Source organism: Acomys minous (genome assembly GCF_964271855.1).
Source record: "Acomys minous genome assembly, chromosome: 13".
Taxonomy (NCBI): domain Eukaryota; kingdom Metazoa; phylum Chordata; class Mammalia; order Rodentia; family Muridae; genus Acomys; species Acomys minous.
Genome location: NC_140495.1, coordinates 88043844 through 88057634, shown reverse-complemented (window position 1 = coordinate 88057634; position 13791 = coordinate 88043844). Strand labels below are relative to the sequence as shown.

Sequence of the window (13791 nt, the reverse complement as noted above, 5' to 3'; positions counted from 1 at the left end):
AAAACCATCCGCACTGCCACCAAATACAATGTTTTTCTTTATTTCTTGGCAGTCTTACTATGTAGCCCTGGCTGGCCTGGAACTCATAGAGATATACATCCCTCTAGCTGGAATTGAAGGTGTGTGTGCTACCATGCTCCTGCCTCAGCCTTCTGAGCACTGGGTGTGAGCCACCTTGCCCAGCTAGTTCCTTCCACTTTTCAAATAGGGAGAAAGGGCAAAAGGGGGGGGGGAGGCAAAAGGGAAAAGACCCACCCCTTAGTTGAATAATACTGCACACTGAGCCTGGAGACTGTTTAAGGATGAAAAACGTTTCAGTCTCTTGGGTTAGACCTCTGGACTCAGTGACAAATCAGATGCACCCACTGAACCAGCCGCCCTGCTCTTCTGAAAGCTGGGAGAAAGAGTGTCCCTACTTTTGCTGAGCACTCTGGGTAAACTCAAAGAACAGGGCGGCAATACGGCAGGTTCTGAGAGCCAGCTGCCATATTCGGTGAGAGTGCCTGATGTTTCCTGATACCTTTCCCCAGCCTCATGTAGGAACCACATCTTATGACTTGCATTTGTTTAGATCAGTGGCTCTCAACCTTCCTAACGCCGCAACCCTTCAATACAGCTCCTCATGTTGTGGTGACCCCCGCCCCCCAAACAGAAAATTATTTTTGTTGATACTTTACAAGTTTTGCTACTGTTATGAACAGTAATGTAAATATCTCATATTTCTGATAGTCTCAGGTGACCCCTGTGAAAAGGTCATTCGACCCCCAAAGGGGGGTCACAACCCACAGGTTGAGAACCATTGGTTTGGATGTATCTTGCTGTCTTAGCTACTGTCTACAATAAGCTGATGACATAGTTTTATCTTTTAAAAAAAATATTTTTTGAGACAGGGTCTCTTGTGTTTCAGGCTGCCCTTGAACTCCCTATAGCCAAGAATGACCTTGCATTTTTAATTCTTCCACATCCACCTCCCAAGTTCTGGGATCACAGGTGTGCACCACCACAACCACGTTTGTGTGGTGCTGGAGAGTCAAAGCTGTGGCTTTGGTCAGGCTAAGCCAGCTCTCCATCAACTAAGCTACATTTCTAGCCCAATACCGTTGTACCTTTTGGCTTTTTGTACCCTGAGGCATATCACAAATTTCTGGTGATAAAATCCAAGACTCCTTGTGTCCCCAAAGGAAAGCTTTTTGCACGAGGCTGGCAGACACCGTTCAGTGGATCTTCTCAACAAATTCCTAAGAGTAGCAGGCCAGCCTCTCATCTGAAAAGACATAGTAGAGTTGGGTGTGAGCGTGCACATATATGTGTTGGGTGCGAGCCCGCGCACGCACACAAAACTACCCCCAGTCTAGACCTGTGACTAATGGAGTCTATCAGGAGACAATGCAGAAAGAGAGAGCCAGGGAGTTGCCCCCGGAAGTGAGCTGGCTCTGAATTTTCTCCAGTTCTGGTCTCTTTAACAGGCTACAGGACACAGGCAAGCTGCAGGTCTCACATCATAGTGAAGGGCACTTAGCTCAGGCCCCTGCTATCCAACAGGTTGGCAGAATTCTAGCAGCCTTTAATTAGGAACCTGAGAGGAGGGTCTTGGCGCTGCCTGGGTCGCACTCCATTCTGTCTGCCGCTGCCGCAGTCGGCCTCTGTATCTGTTAAACTTTTTTCTCAGATGTAAGTGTTGAGCATGGCAGACACCGGTGGTGGCGGTGGGGCCAAGGACAGACATGTAGGTTTCCTTTTGTTACTTTCTCACTTCTCCTTTACAAACTATTGCCCGTTTTGTCTAAAACTTAACAAGATGGCAGGAGAGCTATCTTAGGCCTGAGTTTAGCTGGAGGCACAGGGCATCAAAGACAGGCCACATCACCAGGATTGGAACACATAACCTGAGGTTCGGCTTGTGCTCCAATACTGAGCCCTTTACAGCAATCTTAGCGAAACTGGCTCTTTACAGACCCAGCTGTACACTACTCAGCTGACCACTGCCCAGAACCACATGCCCCCCCAACTCAAGGGTGCCAGCAGTCCAAGGGACTTTAAGATAATGCCAACCCTTGCCCTGGAAGCTATGTGAGAAAGCATCAAGGGCACTTCTGTGACCTGTTGCTGCTCAGGAAATGAGTACGGTGGCTTTCTGAAATCTCAAGGAGCGTTCCCAAGGGACAGGAAAGTCCTTAAATTCAGCACTGATGGTGGGCCACAGCCTGGGGCGTGCTCTGGCAGGACAGCTCTCCAAGCAGACTCTCCCTGAACTCTCTTCCCTGGGGCTGGGAGCTCCTCCCAACCTCGTCCTCAAGCTTAGGGATCAGAGCAGCCCCAGCGAGTCCCCGGGGACGCGGCCACGTCGGGAACAAAGGCACGCAGAGGGGTCGTGGAGTCGGAAGCTCCCGGGGGGCGAGGGGGAGCGCCGCGCTCTCTCCCGGCTCCTCCCTTCTCTCTGCGTCCCCCGCCTCCTCCATCCTCTCCGAGAGGCCGAGTGGGCGGCTGCACCAACTTCACTAAGCTTCCCAAAGTTGCGGGGTGCGCGTGTGGAGTGAGGCAGGGAGCACGGCGAAGAGGCACCGGGCTCTGGGAGCCTTGGCTGCTGTTCCGGAGGCCGCCGGCGGCCGCTAATAGGATCGGGGTCCTGGATAGGTCCGATCATTTGCCTGCGGCTAGAGCATCGCCCGCCTGGCGCCGCTTCCCGCCCAGTGAGGGGACCAGCTCGGCCGCGCCTCCCTCCCCGTAGCGGCCAAGGAGGCAAAGTTGGAGCGGTGGGGAGCGCGGCCCCCAGCATCTTCTGAACGGGGGACGCAGTTGGGGGCGGATGCTGCCGGTGCTGGACGCCGGCCTCCAGAGAGTCGGATCCGCCCGCCGGGAGGAGGAGGCTCGGCCGGGGTAAGTGGGGAGCCCGCGTCCCGGCACCGCCTCCTGGGCCCTAACCCCGCGCCGACAGAATCCCGGAGTGTGCGCCAAACTTTGGGAGAAGGGGACCGGCGGAGGGCGGGAGGGGAGTTCCCTGCCCTGGGAAAAACCCAAGCTGCCAGATTCCTATCTGCTTGGTACCTACTCCTGGCTTACCGCACAAGCCCCACAGGGGATGATCTCAGCCCCTTCAAGCCGGCCGGCCGGCACACACTCCGAAATGCACGCTCCTGGAAGCGCAGGGCTGGGCACTTTTAAACCAGGCTGGGTTTCTTTGCTGGTCCTGCAGCTCCTTCCACCATGAAAGGGAGCCCCCAAACTCCATAGCAGGGGTCTACTAACTGCCGCGGCTTTGGAAAGCCGTGACTGAGAGACCCACTGAGGCCCAGGAACAGGGAGGAAGAAGCAAATACTGCAGTCATTTCTCCCGAGCTAACAGGGGCCGATTTAGTGTCTGGATGATGTGTCTGGGTGTGCGCAGCCCTTCCGTAAGCAGATGGGGGAGAACGGAGCCAATAATTCCGAAATTTTCTAAGAATTCTTCTGGACTGGGGTCTTTGAAGTGTGAGGAAAAGGCTGAATGCTGGTGCTGCGCCTGACATCTGCGTGGTGGGGGTGACAGGGCGTTGCAAGGAAACAGGGACCCTTCCCCCTGGCGGATGTACTTCCTCAGAGAGACTTCCAGGGGGATGCCGGCTCTGAGTCATATATATATATGGGGCCACAGATTGAGCTGAGACTCAATCTGTGAAACCAGGCCTGGTGGCCTGTTTTACGGAGTTTCTACAGTGGGTCCCAAGGGTTTTCTGAGGCCTAGTGCAGAGCAGGGCACACAGCCTTAGCAAGTGACAATCTGATGACTGATGGCACCAGAAGTGAATGCATTTTGGATTTGCCTTGAGCGGAGCCCAGTGAGCCTCAGCTGAACTAGCATTGATCTTCTTGGGGGAGGAAAAGGCCTCACTGATTGCAGGGAGCCCTGCCTGGACTCTTGTGGTGTGTGTGTGTGTGTGTGTGTGTGTGTGTGTGTGTGTGTGTGTGTGTCCGTCCATCCCAAGTGGCATGTCCCACTGTGCCTCATGGTTACCTCTCCCTCCCCAGAGCAAGAGGAAGGTTCCATTTCAGCATCTGGCCAAGTGGGCATGGGATGGAGTCAGAAAGGTTGTGTGCTGTTTGGCAGACACGGAGAGCTCTGCGGTGGACAGTATAAGTGGATTCAATTCATCCTCCTGTGCCCTCCCCACACGGGGGCAGGTGAATTAGTGGAAAAAAGAGGCCAGTGGAAACATTCTGGGATAGAGTCCTTGGGACATGTGGAATTAGGGACATCTGATCTTGCTGGAACCTGCTGGCCTGACTGAAGAAAAGTGGTTACGAGGGTCTAGTAGAAGCAGGGGCTTGACATGGTTGTCACACGCCACATGATGGTGGAGGTGAGGGGGTGATCGCAGTCCCTGTGCTAGCTGCTGTGGGTTTTCCAGAAGAGCAGACACATTCCTTTTTGCTGGAACTGGGGCTGCCAGCACTTGGGACAGAGAATCCACAAAGATGTGAGAGTGGTCTTGGCCTGTCACTGAGAAGAAATGGGTCAGTCCCCACTCCTGTGCCTGAAGAATATTGACTAGCAGCCATGTATATACTCCAGGGCCCTAAATGCCAAGGAGTGCCAGGCTTGTGGTCCCAGAGGAGAAAGGAGAGGGTTTGTGCTTGGGCACCCCCAATTCTGGGTAGAATGCAGCAGCCAGTCCCTTCTCATCCCCCCCTTTCCACCTTCACTATGTCTTCTGGGGTCAGGAGTTCCGCAGACATTGTCCCCTTAAGCAACTCCACACTCTAGATTTTCGTTTGGTCTCCTTTTTTTACAGATGGGAAACTGAGCCTCAGAAAAACTAAACATGGGCCAGGCTCAGTGGCGCACACCTTTAATCTCAGCACTTGGGAGGCAGAAACAGGAGGATCCCTGTGAGTTCGAGGCTAGCCTGGTCTACAAAGTGAGTTCCAGGAGCAGTCAAGGCTGTACAGAGAAACCCTGTCTCGAAAAACCAAAACCTAGCAAACAAACAAAATCCCAAAACCCTAAACATCTTTCAAAGTCACACAGTTGGTAAGAGACCAAGCCAGGATTTGAACCTGGAGAGTCTGATTTCAAAATTGCACTGGCTCCACCATGCCAACCTGTCTGTATAGGCTGAGACTGTAAACAAAACTGTCCCTTATGTGCAGTCCCCTGGCCGAACTGTCCAAGTCATCTACCATTAAGTGGATCACTATACTCCTTCCCCTTTACCCCTTGATAGCATAAACTATTGTCTGAAGAAGTTATTCCTCACCAACCATTTCCCCAATGAACATAAGGGGTCATGGCTGTAGCTGTCCTTCCAACCATACCACGTGCCCTGGAGAGCTGGACTCTTCAAATCAACAGAAGGGACAGGTGGGGATAGAGCCAGGCAACTGAGGGAGATGATAGCAAATCTCACCTTGTCCCCAACTGTACTTCTGTACACAGGGCCCACAGACTGTCAGCTGTCTGATGCCATGAGACACAAGAGGATATAAGGACCAAGCGTGGATGCTTAAGCTCGTGAGCCAGGGAACTGTAGCCACACTGCCCCAGTACCCACTGCTGGTGCCTAGGCTGGGCTTCTGGGTTTTTAGAATACCTGGTGTCCTGTTCCTCCAACTTCTGAGGATTAGGATCATGCCTGCAGGGTCAGGGTTTCTATCTACCCAGAGCCTCTGATATGGTATCTACAAGATGAGAAAAGTAGGTACCCTTAAAAGGATGCGAGAGGCCTTGGGTGATCGTAGCTCAGCTGACGTCTCACATCCCCATCAAACAGAATCTCACTGGATGCGGTCCAAGTGCTCTTGCAGTCCTAGCCACAGGACACCGGGAACTTTTTGTCCTTTCTTGGCAGAGTGGACGTGTTGGATGGAGAGAGGAAGATGGTGTCTGGGGCCATCCTACAGAGGACAGGGACGTTCAGCCTCATCCTGGTGCCTGACATCTGAGGAAGGTGGGAGTGTTATCAAGGAATGGGTGAAGCCTGAAAGGGCTGTGTGCCATTGCTGTGGTGTTGCACTGTAGGCATCTTGGCTGCTCAGTGAGGTAGAGCAGCCTCAGGAAAGCACATGATAACAGCCCTTAAACAGGGCAGATTTGCATCACCCTTTCTTTGAGGCCTCATCCAAATGTGTGGATTCCACAGTTGGGTGTGGATGGTGGGGAACAGGGTGCTGGTCTCTGCAGGCTCAGGCACCTTCCATCTCCATTGTCCCAACTCTAGCTGCCTGCTCCTGGTCCCCAGCCAGTGCGGAGGGAGGGGCTGGCCACGGGAGCCACGTCAGTCTCCAGCCTCAGCCTGGCTCTTCCTGAGTCCTGCTACCTTCTCACAAAGATGGTTGTGTGCTGGAGCTCTGAGTGTTTCTCTGAACTCCAGGCAATTCGTCACCGGGGTCCAAGAGGACTCTGTGGGAAGTCTGGAGGAAGTGTGGAAAACCAACAAACCAATTTCCCACTCAGCCGCTCCTGGTGGCCACAAGTAAACAGCCGCTTCTGGGGCCAGCCTGGACTGTTGGAAGGCTATGCCTGCCCCTTCTTGCCTCACCCTACTCCCTTGACTCTGGGAGCCTCAAATGCCAGGGAGCACATCCTGGCCAGGCCAGGTCTTGTGCTACTAGACAAGGTGTTGGTGGTTGGGATCAGGTGAAACTCTGGGAATAAAGGACAGCCTGGGGCTGCAGCTCGACTCTGGGTAAGTACTTTCTAGGAGGAAGGATGGTTCTTTGACTTGGAGGGTGGAGAACAGCACAGCTTTTCACCAGCTTTGGGGCTTCTTACACATTGCCTCCGGGTAGGTAGACCAAAGCTAATTTTCAGGTCACAAAAGGCCATCAGAGGCCACGTGCTCATTTCCTTTGTACAGGTTCTAGATTGACAAAACTGTCGCAGAGTTGGATCCACTCAGGGAAGGCTGGCAGTGTGAGGTCACCCACGGCTTCACAGAGTGCAATCTCTAGTGGACCTTCTCTGTCCTTGAGATGGGTAGCTGACCCTCTGGGGGGCAGCTGCAGCTTATTAGTGATGGACTGAGAGTTCACATGCAGTCAGAAAGGAGGTGAGCTCTAGGTGAGGCCAGCTTCCTGGTGCTCAGAGCCAAGAAGAGTCCCTGAGTCTTCTTGTGTGTGGCTGTGCGAGCTGGGTCTATAAACTGGACACTTTGGGAGCCCAGCAGAGGGACAGTACCTGAGGGTGCCAGGCTGCTGGAGAAGGGAGTCCTGGGGTGCGGCCCCCTCATGACTGCAGGCTTTTCTTCCTTTGGTGCTGGGGATGGAAGCAAGGGTCTTACACACTCACCAGGTAAACTCTCTACCACTGAGCTCCCTCCCCATACCCATCCTGCAGTCTTGGTGGGGAGGATGCACCCATACACCAACTATTAAGTAAGCACAAGACATATAGATCCACTCCAGAAACATTTATAGGCACAAATGCCTACAAACTCAGACCTCCAAACTCAAGGAAGTGAGAAGGCAAACTATGTAATATTTAAAAACACATCGGTCTAGGTACTTAACCTTTCTGGGTCTTCCTTTCTTGGTTGATAAGAAGAGACTGGGAGCTGGGTGGGTGTGGTGGCGTACGCCTTTAATCCCAGCACTCAGGAGGCAGAGGCAGGTGGATCCCTGTGAGTTCAAGGCCAGCCTGGTCTACAATGTGAGCCTAGGACAGCCTAGGCTACATAGAGAAACCCTGTCTCCCAAAACACCAAAAAATAAAAAATAAAAAATAAAAAAAAGAAGGGACTGGGAACAGTGCCCTAGTGTGGCTGTGAGTTACAACATATATGGAGGTTAGAGTTGGACACAGTGAATGTGTTGTTCCGGGCATCTTCCTGGCACACCCCTGTGCCAGCTGTGTATACAGCTGAGGGTGCAGGCCATCTCAGGGATACACATCAGTGAATGGATCAATGTGCTACATTAGGTGAGCCCTGATTCTCCAGGATGGGAGCACCTCCTTGTGCTGGACTCTCAACTAGACTTTAGACTATCATGTCTTCCGTGGGCTGTTCAAACAGTACAGGAGCGAACTCTTCTAAGTGTTAGTGGAATTCCTTCGGCAGCAGTTTAAAAGCAGGGCTACGTGGAGTCCCCACTTCAGCAAGGAAGCCCTGGGAGGCTAGTTGCAGGTCAGGCTGCAGACCCTGTTTCTATTGATCTGATTTATTTATTCTTCTGAGCACAGTTCTGGGCCATAAGAAGGCTCACAGTTGGATATGGTGGCACCTGCCTGTAGTCCCAGCGCTCTGGAGGAGGATCAGGAGTTCAAGGCTGTCCTAGCTACAAAAAGAGTTCAAACCACATTGGACTAAATGAAACCCTGAAGATAGAGAGGGACACACACACACACACACACACACACACACACACAGAGAGAGAGAGAGAGAGAGACAGACAGACAGACAGACAGACAGACAGAGACAGAGACACAGAGAGAGACAGAGACAGAGACAGAGGCAGACAGAGAGGTGGGGAGAGGGAGAGGCAGAGAGAGAGAAAGGGGGGGGGAGACAGACAGACAGACAGACAAGCAGAGACAGGCAGAGACAGACAGACAGAGATCACAGGCCCACAACCTAGATGGCACTAGTGCCTCTTTTGGCATGTACCTAGTGTTCACACAGGCCACATCCAGGTGCTTGTGCCAGCTCCACTCTATCTGTGAGCTGGCCCCGCCCATACACTCTCTTCCCTGCTTCCCCACCTCCTTGTCTCTCCAGCTGCCTCCTCACCATCTGCAGGATCCTGGAATGTGCTTGTGTGCCAGAGCCAAAAGCACTGTTAGCTGAAGAAACACTTTGCAACTAAATGCTCCCCGCAACCTCCTGCACCCCCCCCCTGCAGCTGCAACCCTGCTAATTTTCAGCAAAGAATTTCACAGCTCACACAGCCGCAGGCTGGCTGGACTTGCTGTGGTCTTCAGCTCCTCTCTGGAGACAGCCAGAGGCCTGAGTGCTAAGGGCAGATGCCAAGTCTGAAGAAACTTCAAGTGAGAAAGCTAGAAGCCATGTGTCCCAAGGGGGAGGTGGTTTCCTCAGAGAACGAATGGCCCTCTCCCGGCACATCTGCAAAGCTAACCCCCTGTGCTGCTAACTCCTTTTTCACCTTGCTTTGATGCCTGAGCCCATGGGAACCAGAAGCTGCAACAGTATGCCGGTACCGCCCCACGCCAGAGCCTTCCCACGTGCCCTCACTGGGAGCTCCTAAGCCTGTCACTGTCACTCCTGCCATTTGTAGGCTGAGCCACCCATATCCACAGCTGTCCCAGCTTAGCAGATCCTTCCTTCCTGTGATGTCACAGTGTGTATTTGTCCTCATGTGGTGGTACCCTGAGAAAGGGGCCTCGTGGGGGCCAGAATGGACCTGAGGATCCAACTGAGTGGCTGGTTTCCGGGGGCTAGTGTCACACGTCACTGGTGGCACCTCAAGAGGAAATATGGTTCTGCCTCTCTGCGTCTGACCTGGCATCTACTGGCTGACCCCAATTGGCACTTCGGATCATGCAGCAATCTATTTTGTTTTTTGTTTGGTTGTGTTTTGTTTTGTTTTTCAAGACAGGGTTTCTCTGTGTAGTCCTGACTGGACTGGACTTACTTTGTAGACCAGGCTGGCCTTGAACTCACAGAGATCCGCTTGCCTCTGCCTCCCAAGTGCTGGGATTAAAGGCGTGAGCCACCACACCTGGCTCATGCAAAAATCTGTATCATGCACCAGTGCCTTTGAAGCCAGGAGGAGAGGGCAAGCAAAGGCCTCAGTTTCCCCACGGTCATTCCAACAACGCAGAGTCCTGTGTGGCTTCCACGGGTTGTGATCTGTGGAACAGGCTGCTTCGGCCTGTACCTAACCTCTCTCAAGGTCCATATGCTTCCCCTCAGTTCCTGGGCATACAACCTGCACCCCACAGCCTCTTCAGGGATCCAGGACACCCCCTCCATCTCTTTTTCCCTTTGGCACGCATGCCACTCTCTCCTGGGAGCTTGGCTGGGAAGTCCCCATCACAAAGCCTACATGTCCACGCTATCCCACAGCATAGTGGCTGAGAGTTCTGTGGCCGGGGATCTCAGTTGGGTAGCGACTCTGATGACAGGATGGTCTTGCCTTACTCATCTGTGTCCCCTGTGCTGAGCACTGTCCCTGCGGTATGCAGAGAGCATACAGTGTGGTGTCTGAGTACAGGAGGCAAGGGCTACAGATGTGAAGTTGGACTCTGAAGGAGATGGTAGGGTGGTCCAAGCCAGGATGACCCTGCTAGGGAGCAGGCAAAGGAGAGTCATGGTAAGTGGGAGTGACAGGGGATGGCAGGGAGAACGGTCCCCCAAACACCTCACCTGTTTATTTGTAACCCATTTGAACCTGGGTACGGTTCCTGGACGGACCTGGAACCCTAGAGAGGCCTCTCCATCCCTGCCTGCTTGCCTAGGATGCCTCTTGTGCCACGCTGCTGGCTCATGGATGGGTGCTCTCTGGCTCAGCCCCATAAGCCCTCAGTTCCCAGTCTTGTCCTCTCTGTAGATGTTCATTCAACCCTCTTCGGAGTCTACTCCTGATCTCCAGGCAATGCAGGTCTCAGAAAGCTGTTGGTTCTTTGAGGAAACTGAGGCACAGGGTGGAGAGAAGCCACTTGCTTTGTGATTCCATCTGCAGCTCTCAGTTTGTTCTTTCAGAAGCTGTAGGCTGGATTTTGGGGTTCAGGGGCCTCGTACTTTGTCTTAATCCTACATAAGGTGGACTGGTGATAGGGGAGGCACGTCCTTCTGGAAAAGAGATGAGGGGGTGTCAGTGACCACCTCTGGGTCATGCTGTGATAAGGATTCAAGAAGGCTTCTCTCATGTAAGAAACTAGAAAGACAGAGATGAAGGCAATCAGATGGGTTGCAGGGCCAGAGACAGGTACAGCTGAGCTGAGCTGAATGGTTCACAGGGTGCTAGAGAAAGATGAAACAGGATGGAGTGTGGCTGGCTGCCCTGGCAGTGCTGAACCTTGTATGTGTGTGTGTGCCTCAGTTTCCCCACTAGTAGAACTCAGCATATAGGGATGATGTGAGAATAAGATGCAAAGCCTGTTATTACTGGTGTGTGTGAGCCAGAGACTAACTTGCTGGAGTCAGGACTATGTGAGTCCTGGGGTTTGAAGCCAGGTGTCAGGCCTGACAGCAAGCACCTGAAAAAGCACCAGCTCGAAAATGTTTTTATACAAGTGCTTAGAGCTGAGCTAGGCTCAGCTCAGCTCACAGCATCAAGCAATGTGAGCTGTTTTATATACAGGTGTGTGTGTGTGTGTGTGTGTGTGTGTGTGTGTGTGTGTGTCTGTGTGTGTGTGTCTGTGTGTGTGTGTGTGTGTATGTTGATACTGGGAACTGGAGAGTATATATGTGTATATATATAATACATATATATTATATGTAATACACACACACACATTAGAGTCTCACTGTGAAGCCCTGGCTAGGCTAGAAGCCTTCTGTGTAGACCAGGCTGGCCTCAAACATTTGGCAATCCTCCTGCCTCTGCCTCTAAAGTGCTGGGATTACAGATCTGTGCTACCATACCTGGCTTTCAGTAAGAATTTTCTAAGTAAATTCAGGAAGTAAACTGAGTCTGTGTCTTAGCTCCCCTCAGAATCCATACTTGGTATGACATACTTTGCTGCATGCTACGTGCTTTTCTCTCACTAAGCCCCATTCAACTTATCAAGGTTGGTAGCAGGGTGCCCATTTCCCAGATGAGCAAACTGTAGCTCAAAGCAGCAGAGTAGCCTGCCTGAGGCTACCCAGCCATGGGGACTCAGAGACTGGCCCAACTCCCCGCTTTATCTGTGCTTAGGTCTCTCCTCGCAGTGGAGGTGGAAGAGGCTAGGGTACACAGACTATACAGACTGTAGCTGTGAATCACCATAGCAGGGAGGTTGAGAGGTGACAAGGGAGAGATGCCAGGACAACTCAGAAGGGAGGATGGCCTAGAGGCCACAATATAAAGCTCACTATTCATAGCCCAGGACAAGCCCTTGAGTCACTGGGGAAAATCTGACATCACTGCATCTCTGTCTGCTGTCTACTGTCTGCTTGCCTTTTCTGGGCTCCTGGAGACCTCAACGCCCACAGTGGGCATTCTCGGGGAGGGGGGGGCGGAAGTCTACCCCCAGGTAGCAGGGCCACAACCTGCCTTGCATTCCCCTTCCAAGCCTCTGTCTCCCACCTCCCACCTCTCCTTGAGGATTCCAGGACAACATGGAACCCAGCTTCTGTGTTGAGTTTTTAGAGTGTCTTTTCCTTTGGGAAAGGTGCCTGGTCTCCTATTGGAGTCAGTGTTTGCTTGTTTGTTTTTGGAGACAGGCTCGCATAGTCCAGGCTGGCCTCAAACACTGTGCAGCCTTGAGTTTCTTATTCCATTTCTCAAATGCTAGGATTTACAAGTGTGTGTCACCCTTCCCGGTTTTATGGGATGCTAGGTATTGAACCCAGGGCCTTGTGCATGCTAGGTAAGTACTCTACCCACTGAGCTACATCTCCAGCCCAGGAGTCAGTGTCCAGAGGGTGAAGCTGCCTGAGCTGTGTCCTAGATGGGAGTGAGAAGCTGAAAAGCACTCCCCTGTTTCTAAGGATGCAGCTGAGTGTCTGAGAGATCTTTCTTTGAGCATCTTGGACCTATTCCTCTCTGTGCTCCAATCTAATAGCATTCTACAGACGCCAACAAGGAGTGTCAGAGAGGTCAGGGGACTTGTCCGTAGCCACACAGCCCAAATGCAAACTTGTTTAACTCCACTTGTGTTCTTGGCCACTGTGGCAAGTGGGTTGCCCTTGACCCATACTCACCATGGTTGGGCATTATAGACTGAAAGTACCAGGGCGGCTTCCATGTCTGCGTGGGTTTCTATCCACTTTCCTAGAGACTGTGAATCTATATGGGAAGTGGCACAGAGCAATGGCTTCCCTGGTCACGGGAACTCCACGGATAATGGGAATTGGGTGGCAGGTTTGTTTAAAGCCTTGCCGATTCTCCTCTCAGGAAGGCACAGTCTCCACGCGTCAGAGGGGCGCCTGTCCAGGGTTTGGTGGGTCAGACCTGGAAAAAGACTTATGAGTCAGGCTGGGGCGGGGTGCCAGCTTCCTCGGCCCAGGCTATGGGTACAGGATGCCAGGCTGCTGCAGCTGCTGCTGTTGATGCAAACCTCTGTTTCTGCTGTCCTTCAGCCAGAAGCTGGAGGAAGGGTCTGTGCCCACTCTGCCCAGAATGGCACCTTTACATCCTCTTACCACCTCGTGGGGGAGACTCAGTGAGCCTGGTTTCCCAGTTGAGAACCCCGAAGCTGGGAGGCATTTCTGAATGAGCTCCCACAGCTGGAAGGAGGAGAAGAAGACCCAAGTCTCCTTTCTGGGTGTAAAAGGGCAGAGGGTCTTTCCTCCTGGAGGCAGGGGCCAGCATGAGCCTCTGACAAAGGGCAGTGATGGACTTTTTGGTCCCCTCTCCTTACACTTTAGTCACTGATACAGATGTGCACCCAGAGGGCACCCTACTAGGATTCCCAGATACTTGTGTCCAGGGCCAAAGAACTGAAGCAGGACTAGACGGAGAGCGGGTGGTGATAGAATTGATCTATGAAAAAGAAGGAAGGCTGTCCTGAAAGCGGAAGTGGGCCAGAGAGCTGAGAGAACTCAGACGCTCCAAGAGCACTGGGCCACAAGAGCCCTGACCCTTGCCTTGTAAGGGCTCAACTCTGGGTAGTCACGTAGCAATGGTTATAACCAGTCATAGGGATGACAGAGTGAGACTCTGCAGTGCTCCCCCGACATGCTAACTCTGGCCCCAATTATTTTGCAAGTT

General features: G+C 52.6%; 1 protein-coding gene across 3 annotated transcripts in view; it reads left to right on the top strand.

The window, feature by feature from the left end:
• The first annotated feature begins 2278 nt into the window (after positions 1-2278).
• Positions 2279-13791, top strand: part of CHST3 (carbohydrate sulfotransferase 3) — a 36759-nt gene continuing 25246 nt past the window's right edge. For 2 of the 3 annotated variants that reach the window (XM_084754691.1, XM_084754690.1), the window contains exon 1: positions 2279-2877. The gene's annotated coding sequence lies outside the window, so the exon portion shown is untranslated. Of the gene's footprint in view, positions 2878-5825; positions 5925-13791 lie in introns of all 3 variants that reach the window. The other variant, XM_084754689.1, reaches the window with a different exon arrangement.